Genomic DNA, 21365 nt, shown 5'->3' with positions numbered 1-21365 from the left:
AAAGAAGAGACATAGATGACATAGACAAAGACATAGATGGCCATAAAAATGGAAGCCAGCCTGGATTGTTCAGTGAGTTTCAGGCCAGCCAGGGTCACATCATGTCTCAGAACAAAACAAAATAAAACAAAATGAAAATTTCTCATCATCTTGGTAGGATGGTCTGCCCTCCTTCCCCCAATCCCTCCCACACAGAAAAACTCCCCCACCCTCAGAGAAAACTGCCGGGTAACATGTCCTTTCTCCTTGTCTCCATGTTTCCAGCAACTCATTTGAGAGCGCCTGCCGGAGGTTCAGTTTTTGACAATGTATGGACACAATCCTAGCTCCTAGCATCATCACCCCTTGCCCAAGATTCATAAGAACCCCTTGCTTCATTGACCTGTACCTGTGACATCAGTGAACCTACCAGAGAGCTGTCTCCTAATAAACCTGCCTTTATCAACTTTTTTTTAATTAGATATTTTCTTTATTTACATTTCAAATGATATCTCCTTTCCCAGTTTCCCCTGGGGGGGGGGGAGAAAAAACGTTTAATCTGATTTAATCTGGCCTATATTTGTGTCACCGAGGGTAAGAAATAGTGTATCACACATGAGACACCAATAACATGCAAAACAAAACAAACAAACAAACAAACCAACAAACAAACACCACAGGCTTGGGGAGATGGCTCAGCAGTTAAGAACGGTTATTGCTCCTGCTGAGTGCCCAAGTTTGGTTCCTAGCAAGCACATCAAGTGGCTCACACAGCCCTTTACTCCAATTCCAGGGATCCAACGCTCTCTTCTGACCTCGGTGGGACCTGTACATATAACTATAAAACAAAATAAATCTTTAAATATTCTCTTAAAAGAGAATTCTGTAACTAAAATATTTACCTTTTTGTATAAGAATAAAGTTTGAATTTTTTTAAAAATTTTTTTAAAGGTTTATTTATTTATTATATGTAAGTACACTGTAGCTGTCTTCAGACACTCCAGAAGAGGGAGTCAGATCTTATTTTGGATGGTTGTGAGCCACCATGTGGTTGCTGGGATTTAAACTCAGGACCTTTGGAAGGGCAGTCAGTGCTCTTAACCACTGCGCCATCTCTCCAACCCTAAAGTTTGAATTTTTAAACCAGGGGTTGCTACGGTGGTTCTGTCAGCGAAATCACCCACTGCCAAGCCTGACAGCATGAGTTCAAATCCCTAGTACCCACAGGTGGAAGGAGAGACCTGACTCCTACAAGATGTCCTCTGACCTCCTCACACATTCGGTGGCATACTCATATTCATGTGTTCACATAAATAAATAAAGTAATAAAATAATTTAAATAAAAATTAATTCTAACTGAATTCTATCAGTGAGTATAGAGCTAAGGTTTTAAACAAAGAAAATATTATAAAATAGTTAAGTAGCAAGTATCTTAATCACATAAAAATGGTCATATATCTTAAGTCTATGGTGTCTAATATTTAAAGAACTCAACTATTTAGAAAATGAATCATATAATATTTACTTAAATTCATCAGTTCCCCAAAAGTGAATATTTGCTTGCCCTTTCCCTGAAGAACAGAGAACGATGTAAAACCCACTACAGGGAGATGGTGGAGATCAGTCATGTGTAGCAGTAAGAGGCAATAGGAAATCCTATGGAAGAACTGATTCATAAGTTAGGAATGTGTTATCAAAAGAGTAGGAAGCCATGAGCCCCAAGCACTGCTTTTTATGGACTAGTCTGTACCTTCTATCAGTTCTATGCGGAAGTCTTCACTTAGTCACACCTGTGACCAGTGGATATTGTTCTAAAACCCAAGTTCTTATCTACCTCCCACAAAAGTCTAATATAATTAATATGTACAGTTTTAGAGGCTGTACCTTATAAACATAATAGCAATTACAATTAATGAATATTTATGTATGTGCTAGTGGGTTTTTCTCTCTGCTTAATGTGAGTCAGTGGTCACCTTCTCTCTTGTTCTGCCTCTGACTCTTTCTTGCCATCTTTCTTTTACATGCACACACACACACACACACACACACACATACACCCAATAACTATGTATGTGCATGATTTATCTTTTTTCATCTCCTAGACACTGACCAGCTTGGCTTAGAAATTCTGTTGGTGGAGACAGCATACAATTGTTCGATTATCTCCTGTTTATAGTTTCTTAATTTTCACAGTTTAGGCACCCAAATCACAGCTGTCAGTCGAAGCAAAATGAGGAAATATAATTCTTGGAAAAATTAAGTTGTCCTAGCCTTTATGAGGCAGACATTTGCTAACAGCTGTTCTTAAACATGACTTCACATTTTTAAAAGCCGAATATAACGTCATTATAGAAGCTCCTGAAAATCTCTGCTTAGTCAAAACCTTTGGCTATTATTTAGCATAAATAATTACCACACTTAAGAGGGTCTCACAGCCGGGCAGTAGTGGCACACACCTTTAATCCCAGCACTTGGGAGGCAGAGGCAGGCGGATTTCTGAGTTCAAGGCCAGCCTGGTCTACAGAGTGAGTTCCAGGACAGCCAGGGCTAAACAGAGAAACCCTGTCTCGAAAAACCAAAAAAAAAAAAAAAAAAAAAAAAAAAGAGGGTCTCACTATGCAGCTGGCCTGGAACTCCCAAAGTAGACCAGACTGGCCTCAAATTCACAGGGATCCTCCTACAAGTGCTGAGAGTAAAGGCATGCATTAGCGGGCTCTGCTTGCTTCGACTTGTTTAGGGTTTGCTGTTGTTATTTGGGAACTTAATAATTTGACTGTTACTTTTGTCCCATAAAATTTTGCACCTTGTACCCAAATTTGTGTAGCCTTCTGTAGTATCAGCTTCCATTGCTCAAATATGTTCCTCAAAGCATACATGTTGGAAACTCAGCCTACAGTGTAGCATTACTGGAAGGTTAAGGCTTAACAAGAGTTGCTAAGGTCACATACACATTAAGACTATTGCTGGAGGGTTTGGGTTTGCCTGGCATTTGGCCTGCTTGACCTTTCTCTCATGCTTGTTTGCAATGCTGCCAGGCTGTAATGCCCCATAGGTGTGGCCTTTTGCTGTTGGGTTTTCCACGTCCAGAATCCTGAGCTGAAGATTGTTCACGTTCTCTTCTTTATAAATTCCTCAATCTGTGGCATTCTGTTACAGCAACAGAATGAAAGTATGAAAGGGAATAATTGGGGGGAGGGGGCAGTGAAGGAAAAATACATATCCATATTGAAAATCTACTTTGTAAACGTATTTATTCCTTCTTACAGTTTGAATCTCAAGAGACTGATTTGAATCCTTGCTCCACGCCTCCACAGAATAGGAAGTTCTGAAGGTTTGGGGGTGGGGGCGGCGGTCATCTAACTCAAGGATGCGGGTCACTAGGACTGGGTCCTACAGGGTGTATTACCTTAGCTGTTTCCAGTCTGCTGTGACGTGAACAGTTGCCCTCATCCACACCCTCCTGCCTTCATACTGGTCTGCTGCAGTGCACTGAAACAAGCGACTAAGGCCTGAATCCTCTGAAATCTTGACCTGAATTAGGATTTCCCTACCTTAAGTTATATCCGTCATATATTTGATCATTTAATTTCAAAAGTAACTAATACCTTCAGCTATCACAAGGGTTCTCAACCTGTGGGTCATGACCCCTAAGGGGTTCATATCCCAGATATTCTGTGTATCAGATATCTAGCTTATGATTTGTAACAATAGCAAAATTATGTTTATGAAGTAGTAACAAAATAACTTTATGGTTGTGGGGAAAGGTCCCCACAACAGGAGGAATTGTATTAAAGAGTAGTAGGGTTAGGAAGGTTGAGAATGACTGAATTTCTGTCAATGAAAATAGCTAGTCAGAACAGTCAGTCCATAGGAAAGAACAAAAACAAAAACATTCCTGAACAATTCTGAAACACTACTCCTAAGTCCTCGCGTTAAGACTGAAATGGAACACACACGTGGGAAATTGAAACTTCTGCCCTCATGACGTCCTCATTCTAGTGGAGATAAAACTAAGAAGCATACACACGGCATTTTCGAGCATAAATAAACACTATGGAGAAAAAAGCAAAGGAAACAGGAAATATATTGCAAAGTAAGAAGCCAGGCAAGTTCAACTATTGCCTGGAGACGTTTGAACAAAGACATAAGGGAAATGTGTGTAACAGCAAACCACGTAGACATCTCAGAGACCAGCGTTCCAAGCAGAGGAAGCTAAAGTACAAAGATGGTTGCTGATATACTCAGGGAAAGCCAGAAGCCCAGGAGGAGGAAGAAGAGATAGAAAGAGGAAGGATAAGAACCCATGGGGGTCTTGTAATTATTACAAAGATTTGGGCTTGGACGACATAAGAACTGGAAAGTCGCCAGAGTGTCTGGAGCAGAAAAGGGTCTTGATCTGATGTGTACGTTTTACTAGTATTTTTATTTTAGGGTCTGTAGAGATGGTTCAGTGGTTAGCTCTTCCACAGAACCCATGTTTGATTTGATAGCTCACAACCATCTAGAACTGCAGTTGTAGTCAATCTGACACCCTCTTCAGGCCTCCATGGGCACCAGAGACACACGTGTTACACCTACATACATGTAGACAAAGTCCCATACATAGAAAATTTTATTTATTTTTATTTTTCATTTTATTACTTCCTCGTAAGTGTATATGTTTGTGCACATGCATGTGCACACCCACAGAGACCAAAAGTGGGTATTAGAGTCTCCTAGAATTAAGAGTTAGTTGGTTGTGAGCCGCCCTATGGATGACAGGAACTGAACCACACCCCTCTGGAAAAGCAGCAAGCATTCTTAGCTGCTGAGCCATCTGTCCTGCCCCCTACTATATATTTTAAAAGGAACATTTTTTAAAGAATAGATTAAAGAGAAAAAAGGATACAAACAGACTAATAAATGGACCCTTGGAATAATTCAAAGATAAGGGCAGTCTGTAATGGTTACTGAAGTAAAAGAAGAGATTGTGTTCTGGGTTTATTTTAAAAATAATGCAAAGAAGATTTAACTACACATATATGTAGATATATATGAGCTATGACAGAATGTAAAGGACCAATGATGATTCCCTAATTTAGGGCCTAACTAATTTGAAAGAAGAAGATGAGAGGGATGGCAGACAGTGGACCATGAAGATTCTATTTGGAACACTTTGAAATAGAATGTATAGAAATATAGAAATGCCTATTAGACAGCCAAGAGAAAATGTTGAGCAAGAAGCTGGGAAAGAGGTCCAAGGCTCAGAACAGGAAGCCAAGACATGAACTGTCATGGTCTAAGTACTCAGTACACAGAGATCACATGGGATTTTCAAGAGCAGAGAGAACAGAGGGAAGATTATGAAGAGGGGACCACCAGAGTGTACAGAGTGTACAGGCGGAGCCTGGGAAAGAAGAACTTGGGAAGCACATACCATGCCATCCTGGATATCAGGGAGAAGATGTGACAGCCCAGCTGGGACAAGGTTGCCAGTGGGTGGAATGAACAGTGAGACCAAATGGCTAAGCTGATGTCATCAGAGACCTACCTGACAGTTCCCTAGACCTGGAAGAACTTGGGCAGAGTATTCAAAACTGGATAGGGAATGAGTTTAAGGAAAAAAAAAAGTAAAAACACAGAGAATATAAACAACTCATTAATAATATTTTGCCTTGAATAGAAGAGAAGAAAATAACAATATTACAGACATATAGCCTAAATGTTCTACAAAAAGATACATTCAACACTCATGTAATTTTTTTTCTTTTAAAATAAGCAAAACAAGGCGTGCTGTAAGGAAGAAGCAAGCACCAAATCTGGGCATCCTTGGGGTATCTTTCTTAAATAATGAGTAGAAAGGCATCTGTCTTATAATTGCCCATGGCAGTGCAATTATAATTGTCTTATAATTGCAGTGATTTGCTATATGGCTTACCAGCCAATACCATCATTTTATGCATGCCTCCCTATAGTGGTCAGGGTTCAAATGTTAAAAACAGTTAAATACTAAAATCACAGGGCGGGGCGGAGTGAAAAGACAACAGATAGTCTCACTATTGCACCTGCAGGATCACTTAAAAGAGCTGCAGGTGCCACTCACTGGGAGAGGGCTTGCCTAGGAAGCCCTGGGTTTGAGTCCCAGCATCCTACACACCAGGTGGTCCAGATCTGTAATCCCAGCATTCAGGCTGCAGAGGCGTGAGAAATCCAAGGTCATCCTCAAAGAGTGAGTCTGAGGTCAGCCTAAGCTAGATATTGTTTGCCTGGGGGTGGGTGTGGTGGGGGTGGGGGTGTGCTTCAGAAGGAATATTCTAAACTATAAAAGATCAAATCTAAATAGAAACTCCCAAAAGCATGTACGTACGAAGTCTGGCCAGTAGGTGAACATTTGCTCTTTTCTAACTTAATTAAAATTGGAATTTGTAAATCACATAAAATCTTAAGAATCTGAACTGACCATAAGCCTTTTCTTCATTTTTAACTCCACAGGACATATTTTTTTTTAGTATGAGTGCCTCTAAGGATAAGAAATGTAATACAGTATCTGCCAAAAGAATTCATTTATTTTGGCTTTTTTTTTTTTTCAGATTTCCAAGACCTCCCACTTACAAACACAAACCATTTGGTCCTATATTAGTGATCTAAGTATGAAGCAATGACTGTTTTTCCTCGATAAATTCATGGGAGAGTAAAGCCCCACATTGCAAAAGAGGAAAGGGTCCCTGCCAAGCTCCACAGCCCCCTGAGCTGCGAATGAGCGGGCCTGGATCTAAGCAGCAGATGCCTGCAGTGTTCCAGTTGTTTTTCAACCAAGCACCAGCAGGGCATCTGAGCTCTAGGACTCCCTGGCTAATCAGCACGGAATCCACTTCACTCAGCTCGAATTTCAAATGAGACGACCCTCTGCTTCAGGAGGTACTATGAGGACCACAAAATGAGCCCACCCTTTCCAGCCAAAAGACAGAAAAAGAGCTGAAAATAAGTTAAACTGTGTTCATAAAGGAGTACTTCAAAGTCATTTTGCTCTCTTAGATTGTACACAAGGCATTTGTGGGTGGTAAGACATTATTTCATTTTAGACCATAGCCAACAAAATTAGCTAAAAATGTTTCTATGCCTAGCCTAACTGGCAGTGTCTAAATCACAAAATAATTTTAAAAATACTAACAGTAAAATATTTTATGTGGTGAAAAAAGCTATTGTCTCATCCTGTGTCTACTATATGAGTCTAGGTATTCTGTTTTTCAAAAATGAAGCAAAAAGTTATAGTTTTAGTTATAGTACAACTCTCTCTCTCTCTCTCTCTCTCTCTCTCTCTCTCTCTGTGTTTGTGTGCATGTACGTGTGTGTGTGCGTGTGTGTGTGTGTGTGTGTGTGTGTGTGTGTGTGTGTGTATTCCTAATTTCTAGTTGATCTGTTTAGTTAACCTCTGCTATTTTCTGGGATTCATTCCAAGATTTTAAAACCTATCACTGAAATTGTCGCCAAAAAGTTATAGTTATAGTTACAGTACAACTCTCTCTCTCTCTCTCTCTCTCTCTCTCTCTCTCTCTCTCTCGTGTGTGTGTGTGTGTGTGTGTGTGTGTGTGTGTGTGTGTGTGTGCGCGTATTCCTAATTTCTAGTTGATCTATTTAGTTAACCTCTGCTATTTTCTGGGATTCATTCCAAGATTTTAAAACACATCACTGAAGTTGTCGTCTCTGTTATTGGGACTCATTTCAGAGACACTCTGAAGTGGTCTGGAAAACCACTTTTTAAACATTCTGCACACAACTTTATGCTAAGAAGCCACAAGTGCCACACAGTAATTGATGAGAAAGCTACAATTTTTGGCTTTCTACATTTTTTTCTTCCAAATATACAATACAAAAAAAGTACTATGTTAAAGCCACAATTTATTTATGTAATTTAGGTACGTCTTTCTTCCTATTTCAGTTTTTCTTTTCAGTTTTTCAGTGTTGCAGACATTGGCTTAAAGGTAGCATGATTCTTTCAGTGCCAGGTGATCTATTCTCATATAAACTATATTATTTCCAAGTCCTTTACAAATACCATGTTTTCTCTACCACTCTTAACTGAAAAATCCTGAAAACATAGGTTGTTAATGTACCTAAAAACCCCAACCCCAAGACCAATGGAGTCTTTTAGTTTCATGAAATTAGCAAGACTGGCAATTACAGAAGTCTACATTTTTAATATGGGGTACACCTGAGGTATTATTAAAAGGCCCTCAGAAATGAATCCAACCCACTAAATGTGATAGACGAGAAACCCACGGAGGTTAGGCTAAGCACACACTCCTGAAGATAAATCGGAAACCACAACAGAACTCAGGTGCTATGTCTCCGGGTCCGGAGCGCTGTCGCTGCGCTTGCGTCACTGTCTGGATACGCACAGACCCTTCAGACCCCTCCGAAGAACTCCTCTGCAGGCAGGAGTCCACGAGTAGAGTCGCGCCCCAATACCCAATGTCTTAGATGGCCTCAACATACCTGGATTTGCAGAACGATTCCTCGGTCGGGTCTGGTTTTTTTCCTCACCGCTGTAAATCCTTTTAAAGGAGTGCTCCGGCTGGGGCTTGGCTTGGGGCTTTGGTTGGCTGGAGGGCTGGCTTTTCTATTTGTTTTGTTTTTAATTAGCTCGGGAAGGGGGAAGAGGGTGGGAAACTTAACCCGCCCTACAACACATTTTTTTTTTCCCTCTTTCCGCCTCTGGGACTTAAGGGGTTGATGTCCCAGCCTCAGGCAGTTTCCAAAGTAGCAGGAGGCCTGGAGAAGTTGCCTGGTCCTCCGCAGGTACCGCCCCAGTCTGCTGCCCGGTCCCCAAACGTCCTGCGTCCTGAGTTGCCTTGGGTGGCCCGGTGCCAGGGGTTGAGGACTGGAAGAGTGTCCCACCTGTGTCCCCGAGTGGCGTAGGGCAGGGATGCCTGAGCTCTGTGCCGCTGGCTCAGAAGGTGCCCAACACTCGTGCGCGGGCGCGACGCTGCGGGGCACTGGCCACTCAGGTGACCGCGCGGCGGGGACGCAGCGCGCGTGGCCGAGGCGGGAGCTTGGGCGAAGCTTTGGGAGCTGATTCTGGCTTCTCTGGCCTCTATAGCAGCAAATGTGGGAAATGCTGCAGTAATAATCGCAAGGAAAGTGCGAAGTGGGAAAGATCCCCGAATAGGAAAGTATTGAGCTCCCTATTGCCTGATGAGCATCAGCCATCACCTCAGTCTTACTTGTCCCAAAGGGAAAGAAGCATTCTTTCATCTAGTTGATTAATGACCACTTCATTTTCCATCCTGGAACTCAATGACATTTGATATAGCAGGTTACTAAATAAATAAATAGTAAAAACAAAAAACAAAACAAACTGTCCTTAGTCAGAAACCAATCTCAAAGTACATTTGTTGCTCTCTGCTCAAAATGTATTATTCACTTATCTGTTTACTTCTTTAATGAATGTTTATTGAGGACAAGGAGGACATAAGAATTTATAAAATTCCAGCTGTATAGTTGATCTGAAAGAAAAACAGTAAGGAAGAAAGAACAGAAGTGAGTGGAGGTACTTTAGATTGGGTAGATCCGTTACAAGCAAGGGCCTCTCAAGGTTAATTTGACCAGTGTTCTCCTAGGAAGACTGTCAAAAATGGGCTCCACAAGTGAGCTGCCTGAATTAACCCAGCTACAACAGGATTGAGAGTTTAGCTCCTGCCCCCATGAATGAGCCATTACAGAAACTGCCACCAGTGGAATTGTAATAGGACTCCTCCCCTTAGACATGGTCTTCCAAGACCAGTGACACTTTTCTGACAAGTGGTGGCCCTGCAGATCCTATGTTGAAGACACTTTATTCAGAAATGCCACAATTACCCATTAAAAGATTTCATAGGCATCTGGGGAAGGCGACATTAACCTAGAAACACTAAGCTTTGGTGGAGGAGGTAAAGGGAAACAAAGCAAGAGGACATGTATATTCAAGTGCCATGAGGGAATTGTGACTTTATATACTTGCTAAAAAATAAAAAGAAAGAAAAGAAGGAAAACCTGTGCACTACAGAAAATGATTGCCTCAGAAAAAAAACCTCAAATTCTTCATTTCTATTTGAGTCTCAAGCTTTGCTTGGGGGCTAACCACAGCACACTGCAAGCCATCACTGTTGCCAAAGTGTATCCTACCTAGGGACCCAACCTAGACACACTTCTGCCCCGTGTGACATAGCATGGAGTGTCCACTTTGCCCCAGGCTCTGAGTCAGTAGCTCCACATAGCATGTACATGCTAATTAACTGGACACCTTTGAGTCTCAATCCTGCTGGCACTATGCTTGCTTACCTATCTCAACCATGGTAAAGGATTATGAAGGAGTAAATGGTTAAAAAGAAATTACAACCAATCTGTTAAGAACTGTCACCCCACTGAAAACCATCTCTATAATGAGATAGAATTTACCAGAGCAAAACAGATTAACACCCTGACTCACTCCATATTTTTGGAGGGAAAGGGGGGAAAATCCCTAAAAGGAAATGTAGTGTAAAAATAAATTAATGTGTTCACCTATTTTCTCTTTTGAAAAAAAATCAATAGACTGTCCATTTACACAGATGCAAACCCCACTGAGCACAATCAATCATGACTGAGCTTACCATCGCATGAACAACTGGGTAAAATATTTTATCCAAGTCTTTTGTTTGTTAGGTTCAAAAGAGAAACATTTCCTGATGACTATGCTGGTGATCTTGATGCTGCCCTTCTTGAATGCCTGCCAGTGACCTCCATGACTGACTCTCTCCAGGATCAACTCTTTCCTCATCAGCTTTTACTTTTCCACTCCTACCATGTAAACACTCAACTAACAGGGATATAACCACCACAATGACTCACACTGGGTGACTTACAGGCACCATAGACTCATCCAGGAACCAGCCTTGTGGTTGATGAATTGGACTGTGACCACATTCATGGAATGAGTTGCCTGTTGTGTATCCACACACACACACACACACACACACACACACATAAACACTCCTGCATGCATGTGCACACATGACTGGACTTTGTGAAATGGGTGCATGAACTCCTACATCTAACAATAAAAAAGGGCTGTACTTAGAAACTAGAAAGATGTTAGAAGTTTTTTTTTCCAAAGAAATTCACTAATACAATCAATAACAAATATTCAAGCAAAGTCTTTGACCTCTGTATGTTTAATGTACTGGGCTGCATTTTCAGGGTAAATAAGAAAATTAATTAATTAAATAATGGATTCTGAGGCCCAAGTAAACAGTATCAAAGAAAAGTTTTGCACACCGGTGTTTTAAGTTGGGGATCACACGACATGCCATTAGCTGATAATTGGCAGACCCGTACCAGAAATAAGCTTAGAAGGGGAAAGTTCAAAGCAGATAATGAAAAAGTGATTTAACAAAAGCCTAAGATCCATTTTCCATAGTAACACAAACAATGTCCCTAAAATACACTCACTTTTCAAAGACTTTAGCAGGGTCAGCAAACTAGACAAAAATAGTTAATAATCAATGAAAGGAAAATAAAATGTTAGGAAGAATAAGCAAATCTGGGTTCTACCATTTGATAAACACCATATGATGACCAAAGCAAGCGGAGCTAATTCGCCAGCTAACAATTCTTTCTTTAAATCAATGATATTCAAAGGTTCTTCTAATGAGTGCTATCTCAAGGCTCAGAATTAACCAGTTCCTCTGCTGGTCATTATATATTATAGTATATGTTGTATGATATATGCGATATATATTATGTAGTATATAATACTCCTGTTATTGTCTACAAATGCTTTTTTGAATAAATACATGTCATGAAAAGAAACACAGGGGGAACAAATATATTCAGAACAAATGACTATCTTATGGTCAAGCCCTAAACTGTCAAACACAAATACAAGAGACTAGAGAGATGAATCAGTGCTTAAGAGCACTTGCTTTTCTTATAGAGGACTGGAGTTTGGCTCCCAGAACTTTCATGGTAGCTCATGAATGCCTTTAACTCCAGCCTCAGGTACTCTTGACACTGTCTTCTGTCAGTGAGCACGCACATGCACATTCAAATACTAATATGCATACACAAATAAAGTAAAATAAAATAAATCTTTTTACAAAACAAATACTAGCCAGATGTGGTAACATATGACCTTAATCCCAGTCCTTTTGACATAAGGGGAAGAGGGAGAGACAGAGGCAGGAGGCAGGAGGCAGGAGGCAGGAGGCCGGAGGCAGGAGGCAGGAGGCAGGAGGCAGGAGGCAGGAGGCAGGAGGCAGGAGGCAGGAGGCCAGTAGCAAGAGGCAACAGGAAGAGGCAGAGGCAAGAGGCAGAAGGCAGGAGGCAGAGGCAAGAGGCTGGAGGCTGGAGGCCGGAGGCCAGTGGCAAGAGGCAACAGGAAGAGGCAGAGGCAAGAGGCCGGAGGCAGGAGGCCCGAGGCAGGAGGCCGGAGGCAGGAGGCCAGTAGCAAGAGGCAACAGGAAGAGGCAGAGGCAAGAGGCCAGAAGCAAGAGGCAAGAGGCAAGAGGCAAGAGGCAAGAGGCAAGAGGCAAGAGGCAAGAGGCAAGAGGCAAGAGGCAAGAGGCAAGAGGCAAGAGGCAAGATGCAGAGGCAACTCTATGAGTTCCTGCTTACCAGCAGTATTTCTATGCTAATTTCACAGTCAGGCAAGAGGGTCATTTGAAAACAGCTATATGGGAGTATGTGCCCTTATTAGATGATCCCTAGGAAGTAGAACCATTCATATGGTCCTGAGAGACTGAGGCAGCTCAGTCACTGTTCAGTCTGTTTTCTCACCTAGTGCCACAATCCATAACGCATTTAATCTAAATTACTCCCCCTAGGGGATGCTGTTGGCAAGGATACAGAAGAATCCTATTACCTTGACTGCCAGGGAAGTTCATAGCCCCGTCTTACACTGTGAATAAATAAAAAAATAAAAATAAAAAACAAAAAACTAAGGAGCAACAGGCTGGACAGATGGCTCAATGGTTAAGAATGTCTGCTGCACAAACAGGAAAAACAGAGCTCAGAGCCCAACACCGGTGTGACAAATCAGGCACAGTCTAACACACCTCTGTTCCCGGAGCACTGATGGGGCTAGAGGCAGAAGAATTACCAGATTTTGCTGGCTGCTTGCCCAGCTGAAAATATTGGGTTCCTGGGGTTGAGAGTTTTGCTCAAGAGTGGAGTACATGCCTAGTTAACATGAGGCCCTGGACTCTATCCTCAGTAAAGGTACAGGTTCAGGGAGAGACACCTGCCGCAAAGGATTCAGGTAGTGAGTGATAGAATGGACACCTAAAACCCTCCACTGACCTCTATGCATACACAGGCATGCTCATGCACCATACACACATCACCCACACACACCACACGCATACACACAGGTAGCATTGTTTGTAATTTTGTATTAAGAGTGACCAGCCTAGTCTACAGAGTGAGTTTTCCAGGACAGCCAGGGCTATACAGAGAAACCCTGTCTCAAAAAAAAAAAAAAAACCAAAAAACAAAAAACAAACAAAAAACAACAAAAACAAAAACAAAAAAGAAAAGAAAAGAAAAGAAAAAAAGAGTGAAAATTATTTCATCAATGATTAAATATCAATACAAGAACATGATTTCCCCCCCTCCAGGATTTTCCATTAACACCAGTTCAGTACTTCATGCTATATCTTTATATTTGCTGTCTCTCTGCCAATTTATCAGAAATGGATACCAGAGTGTAAGAAAAGTTCATAAATTCACCAAACTTTACATGTGAGCCAAATTTGTTATTTCCTTGCCACTGAAATATAATGAGAAATAAAGTTATGATAATAAATATTGGGAACTCACTCCTGAACAGGGGTTAAAAATACATGATTGGACTGAAATCAGAATTTTGAAACCAAATACAGTTTTCACAGAAATGTAGGGACAAATTCATGTCCCTACAGAACTCAAAATGGTCAATACTTCTGATTTTCCTGATGATCTATCCGTACACACACACTATAAACCAATTTTCACACAGCACCAAGTGTGTTGTTCTCTGCAGGAATATAATGGGATTTGAGAGCAAAGCCAACCAGGCCTATTCACTGAGCGATAATCCAGGTCTCCTACGCACCTACTGCAGAGGTTACAAATTCATGGTGAAAAGCCTAAGGGTTATTTTTCCAGCCCTGGTTTGGGATTAATGGACCATGAGAAAGAAGTTCTCTCTTGCCTTGGCCCTTGTTGTGGCTCTGAGGAACTTTCTCAGCCAGCTCTCTTCTCTCTCCTCTGCTCAGAAAAAGCACTCCCCGTTTTCCCTTGACTCCAAGCACTTGAGTCTAGTCAGGTTGTCAGGTACAGTATCTTGGCTGCAAAGAAGGCCACACACACAGCATGTGGCCCAAGCGGGACCTGTCATAGTAACCTCTGCGGGTGACTCCAGCTGGAACAGAGCATGGGAAAGTGATTGGGGACAGGTCAGTCCAGATTGTTCTCTGAGGCTTTTCAAACAGGATCTGGGATGAGATACCAAGGGATGCCAGCCAAGCAAGGGAGGGAGAACTTCCCTGTCAGTTGCTGAGTGCCGTTTGCCTACACCCATGCCCAGGTCCAACCAGCAACAGATTAACAATATTTTTCAGTTGTGTATCTACTGAATATGTGTTGGTATTTTCTTGTCATTATCCCTTCATGACACAACTCTTCATACCATACTAGGTGTTCTCACTATCTACAGGGACTTATGTGGGAGAAAGTACCTAGGTTATAATGTGAACGCTCGGCTACTTTCTATAAGAAACTTGAACAGCCACAGATATTGGCATATGCAGAGGTCCTAAAGCCAATCTATAGTTGACTCAAGGGCCAGCTGCATGTATGGTTGTGAGCTAGAGCTGAAGAGCAGCCATAGCTCTGCCGTGTGAGCAGCAATGAGACACAGAATTAGAATTCCAAGCCATATAAATAAATGTCATATATTGTGACTCCATTTTTTTTCAGTGATAATCTGTTTACGAACTGATAGAAACTGTTAAAGAATTCCTGTCCTTAATTTTTGTTTTATTTTGTTTTGTTTAATTTGTTTTCATATCTAACTTCCAAGCAGGGGACCATGGGAAGGAAAAGAGGACAGGGTCAGTATGAGCAAAGGCTCTGGTCCCTGGACATCTGTTGAATTTGGCCTCAGCCTCTTCTAACTGTTTTCGGGTGTTGATCTACATGGGTCCATGCCAAAGGTTACTTGAGACCAATGACTCTCCTTGTTTGCTCGATGCTTCCCTGAAGCGCTCAGAGACAATGTGCCCAACACACCCTGGGTTATAGGTACCATAATGAGGCATCCAAGCTAGTCATGATATCTATCTCTTGCTTGGAAATTCTTGTTCTTCTAAGCTTTGCTGAGTTGAATAAAAAGGGATGGTAGCCCTTTCTGCTGCCCAGAGTCGTCTCTCAGCATATTTCTCTCCAAACTCATTGAGAGCATCTACTGATTCTTCCCACGAGGCTCAATCTGAGTTCACTGGGAGCTTGAGATTCTGTGTTCTGGTTTTATACCTTGATCTTCTAGAGCACATTTGATTTTAAATACCACTAAGCACAAATGCCTACTGTCTGTCACTCTTGGTAGAATTCTCCCAAGGGTACAGGGCCCTTTAATGTGTGCAACATCAAGGTTGCGTCTCTTAGTTTTCAGAGCTTGATTTTTTTTTTTTTTTTTTAAGCCTCAAAACACAGTGTGCTATGACATCTCCTTTTTTGGTAATGCACCAAAAATACAATGGGTTATAGAGATACATAAAAGAATGCCAGGGAATAACTCAAGAAGCAAAGAAGGAGTTGGTTGGTTGGCTGGGGTCTAGAAGGCAGAGCCAAGCACTTGGGATGACACACAGATCTAAGGAGAAGACCCACATTTTCTTCACATGGTTCTGCTCTGGGCATTACACCCTCTGTGGATGGTTATTTTGGTCATCTTCTTGAGTTTTCTCACTCTCTGCTTTCTTTTTTTTTAACACTTACAATAATCCCAGCTATATTTCTACTACTCATACCCTGTAGAACTCCACCCAACATAACAGGCAGGCCGAAAGACAGTGGGTCGCTATTATCTCCTCAAAACAGGGATGTTTCAATATGCAAGTAGCAGGAAAATCAGACATGTGGTGCTCCCCAAAAACCCCCAAATCACTGGGAACCTCCATTATCTTAGCTTTTTTTACATTTCAGACATTATTATTATTATTACTATTATTATTACTATTATTATTATTACTATTATTCAGCCTAGAACCCATGGTCTTCCTGCCTCTGCCCCACAACAAAGGATGCAATGACTGGTGTGAATCACCTCCACAAGCTTTTCCCACCTTCTTAACATGAGTATCATATGCTCTGTGACCAATTCCCTCCACATTGTAGGAAACCTACTGAAGTCACTCCCAGGTTTTACGTAAACTACTTCCCAACAAAAAGTAAAAGGAGAAAGTAATAAAGAGCAAAGGCTCCTATCATTTGGTTTCCATAGTAAAAATATAAAAAGAAGGAAATTCTTGAGTTTATTTATTCTCTCATGTCAAACAAATAACAGTTGGCATTTGGATTATAACTATAGGAGAAGAAAATTCTCTATAGTTAAGATTTACAACTTAATTTTTTTATGTGTATGAGTGTTTTGCCTGTGGTGGTCTAAGCATACCATATACATGAAGGACTCTCACAGGCCCAAAGCGGGTGTCAGGTTCTCTAGAAGTGGAATTACAATACATGGTTGTGAATACTGTGGGTACGAGTGAGTACATGTTTGTGGGTGCTGGGAACTGAACTCTGGAGCAGCCAGTGCTCTTAACCACTGAGTCATCTCTCCAGCCCCTATGATGAAGCTTTTAAAGTTCTATTCCAGCTATGAAGGAAGAAAAATGAATTTTAAAAGATTGCCTTGTGTTTTTGTATCACAGAGAAGAAAGGTAACAAGAATAAAAACCCACAGAATTGTTTATAAACAAGAAAAAATTAAAACGTTAATAATTTTACAGAATAAAAGTTAACCATGACTTAATACAACAAACAGGACATTACATTCTCAACTTGGAATGATTTAAATTCAGGAAGACTGGTGTAAATACATGCCTTCAGTTCTTATACATCACCCAATCATAGATTACTTTAACATTCTTGTTTCAATTATATAGATTAGGACTGGAGAGATGGCTCAGCGGGTAACAGCACTGACTGCTCTTCCAAAGGTCCTGAGTTTGAATCCCAGCAACCACATGGTGGCTCATAACCACCTGTAATGAGATCTGACACCCTTCTTCTGGTGCATCTGAAGTTAATTACAGTGTAGTTATGTATAATAATAAATAAATCTTTAAAAAAAATTATAGATTAGATATACTTAACCTTATGCAAAATATTCAGTTTAAAACACCAATCAAAACAAATGTCCAATGTGTGTGTATGAGTGTGTATGTGTGTGAGTGTAAATGTGTGTGTGTGTGAATGTGTCTGTGTGAGTGTGAGTGTGTGTGTGTGAGTGTGTTGCTTAATGATGGATTCATTTATAAGTGAACTTCAGTAATGGTTTATAATCAAAAGCTTGGCTGTGGTGAGACATAAACATTTCTGATATATGAATTTGAAATGTCTTTCTTTTTGCTCACCTCCCTCCCCCATCAACTGTGTCTATTCACCACGAGCCCACGAACCTAGAATTTCCAAGCACTGTCACCAAACATCTATACTCACTGAGTCATCTATGAATTGCTTGTTAAAACTTCCCACCACCCTCTTGGTCCCCCGCCCCCTATCAAGTTTCCAGTGAAACAATGCTGTTTTCAAGGCTCAAACACCACATGTCCTAACATAAAGAACCACATGAATTGTTTTTTCACTCCCCTGATACTGTTTCCCCTTTACCAGAAGCAGACAATAAGTTATGCAAACAGTGGGACCCTAGGAACATGAGTGTCCACAGTGACCAACATTGGCAATTACCAACAGTTGTGTAAGATTCTTGTGGTTAAAAGTGAATTGCGGCTGAATTCCCTTTGTATTCCAAGTTGGTTCTCATTTAGATGAATGGTTCCTAGGCTCCATACTTCAAAAATATGTGTAGATCCACCTTGCACTTACCGGTTCTTGCTTTTACCAAATAAAGATTCAGAGAAAATAATGTTCTCTACCAACATCACCATTTCATACCAAAAAAAAAAAAAAAAAAAAAAAAAAAAAAAAAAAACAGACAAACAAAACCAAAGTCTCTTTTTAAGTCCAACATAGGACACTGTCTTAGCTTAAAAGGAGAGAGGGAACTCACCAATCCCAAGAATATATGCTAATCATATCTACCAATATTCTGACAGAAAATACGTAATACCTTCAAAGGGTCAGATTCTAAGTATTTTACTAAAAAGACAGCTTATAAATGGATAGGAAAATTATGAGTATATATCTTAAAGAAGATACTAAAATACACACTCAAATGGAGAGAGAGAATTACCTAGAAACTAGCAACAGCTGGAAGCTGTTAGTCCTACACAGGCCCAGTAAGGAAGGGAATCCTGTTTCAGGGCAAAGTGAGAGCTGGAGTTGATTAGCAGAGAAAAGAAGAGTGGAGCAAAGAGATGCTGACTATCCACCATCCTGCCTAAATCAGCCAAAAATTCAAGTAACAGGGCCTGAAGGCTGCAGTTGACCTGTCAGCCCCTGGAGCAGAGAACAGGCCAGACAAGCTGAAAAGTAGGAACAATGGAGAGAGAACCAAAAGTACTCAGTTTCATACACTGTGGATTGAGACTCCATATGGTGTAGTAGAAATGAATTTGGGGGGGGGGGATGCCATAACAACTAAAAATCAATTCAATCGGAAGCATAAATAATTGTTTCAAATGAATATATTTAACATCAATAATATGTTAAATAAATGCAAGGTTTTCCTGGCAGCACTAGCCTGGATTACTCAGTGTGTGACTTTACCTCAGCCTTGGCTCTTGTACTGGCTGGTTTTGTGTGTCAACTTGACACAAGCTGGAGTCATCACAGAGAAAGGAGCTTCAGGTGAGGAAATGTCTCCATGAGATACAGCTGTAAAGCATTTCCTCAATTAGTGATTATCTTAGTCAGGGTTTCTATTCCTGCACAAACATCATGACCAAGAAGCAAGTTGGGGAGGAAAGGGTTTATTTAGCTTACTTCCATATTGCTGTTTATCACTAGAGGAAATCAGGACTGGAACTCAAGCAGGTCAGGAAGCAGGAGCTGATGCAGAGGCCATGGAAAGATGTTCCTTGCTGGCTTGCTTCTCCTGGCTTGCTCAGCCTGCTCTCTTATAGAACCTAAGACTTCCAGCCCAAGGATGGTACCACCCACAAGGGGCCCTACCCCCTTGATCACTAATTGAGAAAATGCCCCACAGCTGGATCTCATGGAGGCACTTCCCCAACTGAAGCTCCCTTCTGTGTGATAACTCCAGCCTGTGTCAAGTTGACACACAAAACCAGCCAGTACATAGATCTAGGGTGGGAGGACCCATTGTAGGTGGTGCCATTCCCGGGCTGGAAGTCTTGGGTTCTATAAGAAAGTAGGCTGAGCAAGCCAGGGGAAGCAAGCCAGTAAGTAACATTCCTCCATGGCCTCTGTGTCAGCTCCTGCTTCCTGACCTGCTTGAGTTCCAGTCCTGACTTCCTTTGGTGATGAACAATGTTGAAGTATAAGCTGAACAAATTCCTCCCCAACTTGGTCGTGATGTTTATGCAAGAATAGAAACCCTGACCAAGACAGCTCTGGACATACAACTTGTGTACTTCACACCTTGTACACCACCAAGGCCTTCTGCCCCAGTGAACATCACTCAGATATGAGACAGTATGTTACTGTATTTTACAGACTGCAGTGTCTTACTGCACATATGAAGTTTTCTGCTCTTACAAGAACCTGCAAGTTTAATTATGAAAACCAAAGACTCTTAATATTTTTCCGCCATCGTTTTCTTCATCATGAGGGCAACAAGTTAGTGTGTCCGTGTCAGAATGTCTGATTTTAAAACTGCTGTTTGAGCTGCAGGCTTGAGTCCTACAAAAGACTGTTCAATGAATTTGGGGTTGGGATTAGGCCAGAATTTCCAACAACTTCTGCAAATGGCCCTGCATACTTCTACTCTAACGGTGCATACACTTGCACTACATCTTTATGTGAAGTGGCATCTCAGCATTGCCAATCATAAAATCAAAATAGCAACCAACTCTGAACCACACTGATGATGTTCTACACGCTTCCATAGGAAAGAGTTAGCTAGGATCTCACTCTTAATACAGGACTCGGCAACTCCTTAGCATTCAACTTTGTTTTCATCATGGAGAAGCGGTGAAATGACACATACACCCAAGAATTATGTTAAGATACAGTTCCTTATGTCTTATCATCTGTAAAGCTTGAGTTTTATTCCTGCCACACGCTAATAGGATAACGCAAGTATCGGGCACAAAGGAGTCAGACATAGAAGCGATTTAGGGAGCCATGCACTATAGTGTACTGATGAGCTCTGGCAATGGAGGACGGAATGGGAATTAGACAGAGCACAGGGAATGTATGCATATAAATGACTGCTTGTTTTTTCATTTGTTTGGGTGAAGCGGTGTTCTCAACCTTCCTAATGTTGCAATTCTTTCATATAGTTCCTCAACGTTGTAGTGATCCCCAACCATAAAATTATTTCGGCTACTTCATAAATGTCATCTTGCTACTGTTAGGAATTGTGAAGTAAATGCAGTATATCCAACGTGTGACCCACAAGAGGATCGCCACCCACAGGTTGAGAACCCTAGGTATAGTTGGTATATGTACCTGTGGAGGCTACAGGTGGATGCTGGGTGATTTACTATATTGTACTTCCCATTATTTTTTGAGACAGGGTTTCCCACTAACCCATAACTTGCTGTTTAAGCTAGACTGGCTGTCCAAAGAGCCACTGGAATCCATCTTCACCCCCAACTCCACCCAGACACACCCCCACCACCACCAGTACTGCACTTACAGAGAAGTGCTGTGATGGTCAGCTTTTACAAGGATTCTTAGGATTGGAACTGTACCTTTAGGTGTGCGCAGCAAACATTTTACCCACCGGGCCATCTCTCCATCCTTCCTTTTTTCATTTTAATATAGAAAAGTTATAGGAGAAATTTTAAGATGTAATGATGCCTGCAATTACACTTGATACCTCCTCAATTAATGGCTCAGTGTCTAATGGCGTGGCATCAAGTGGTGCTGAAATGGGCAACTCGTTCCAGGACTTTATATTTATCTCTCTGATTAAAATCCTGCCACACAGAGGTATAAAATAGAAACAAACACTTCATTCAGTTCAGAACATCTGCCATGAGTTACAGAGTGCCACTTTTACCAGAGCGTTCCAGAATGCCAGGAGCTTTAAAAAA

General features: G+C 41.3%; 1 protein-coding gene across 3 annotated transcripts in view; it reads right to left on the bottom strand.

Annotated features, from left to right (window-relative positions):
• Positions 1-8948, bottom strand: part of Lepr (leptin receptor) — a 79803-nt gene extending 70855 nt beyond the window's left edge. For all 3 annotated transcript variants that reach the window (XM_031377960.1, XM_031377961.1, XM_031377962.1), the window contains exon 1: positions 8455-8948. The gene's annotated coding sequence lies outside the window, so the exon portion shown is untranslated. The remainder of the gene's footprint in view (positions 1-8454) is intronic.
• Positions 8949-21365: the final 12417 nt, after the last annotated feature.

This window comes from Mastomys coucha, unplaced genomic scaffold (genome assembly GCF_008632895.1).
Source record: "Mastomys coucha isolate ucsf_1 unplaced genomic scaffold, UCSF_Mcou_1 pScaffold18, whole genome shotgun sequence".
Taxonomy (NCBI): Eukaryota; Metazoa; Chordata; class Mammalia; order Rodentia; family Muridae; genus Mastomys; species Mastomys coucha.
The sequence above is the reverse complement of the archived record's forward strand: the minus strand, read 5'-3'. Positions and strand labels throughout refer to the sequence as shown.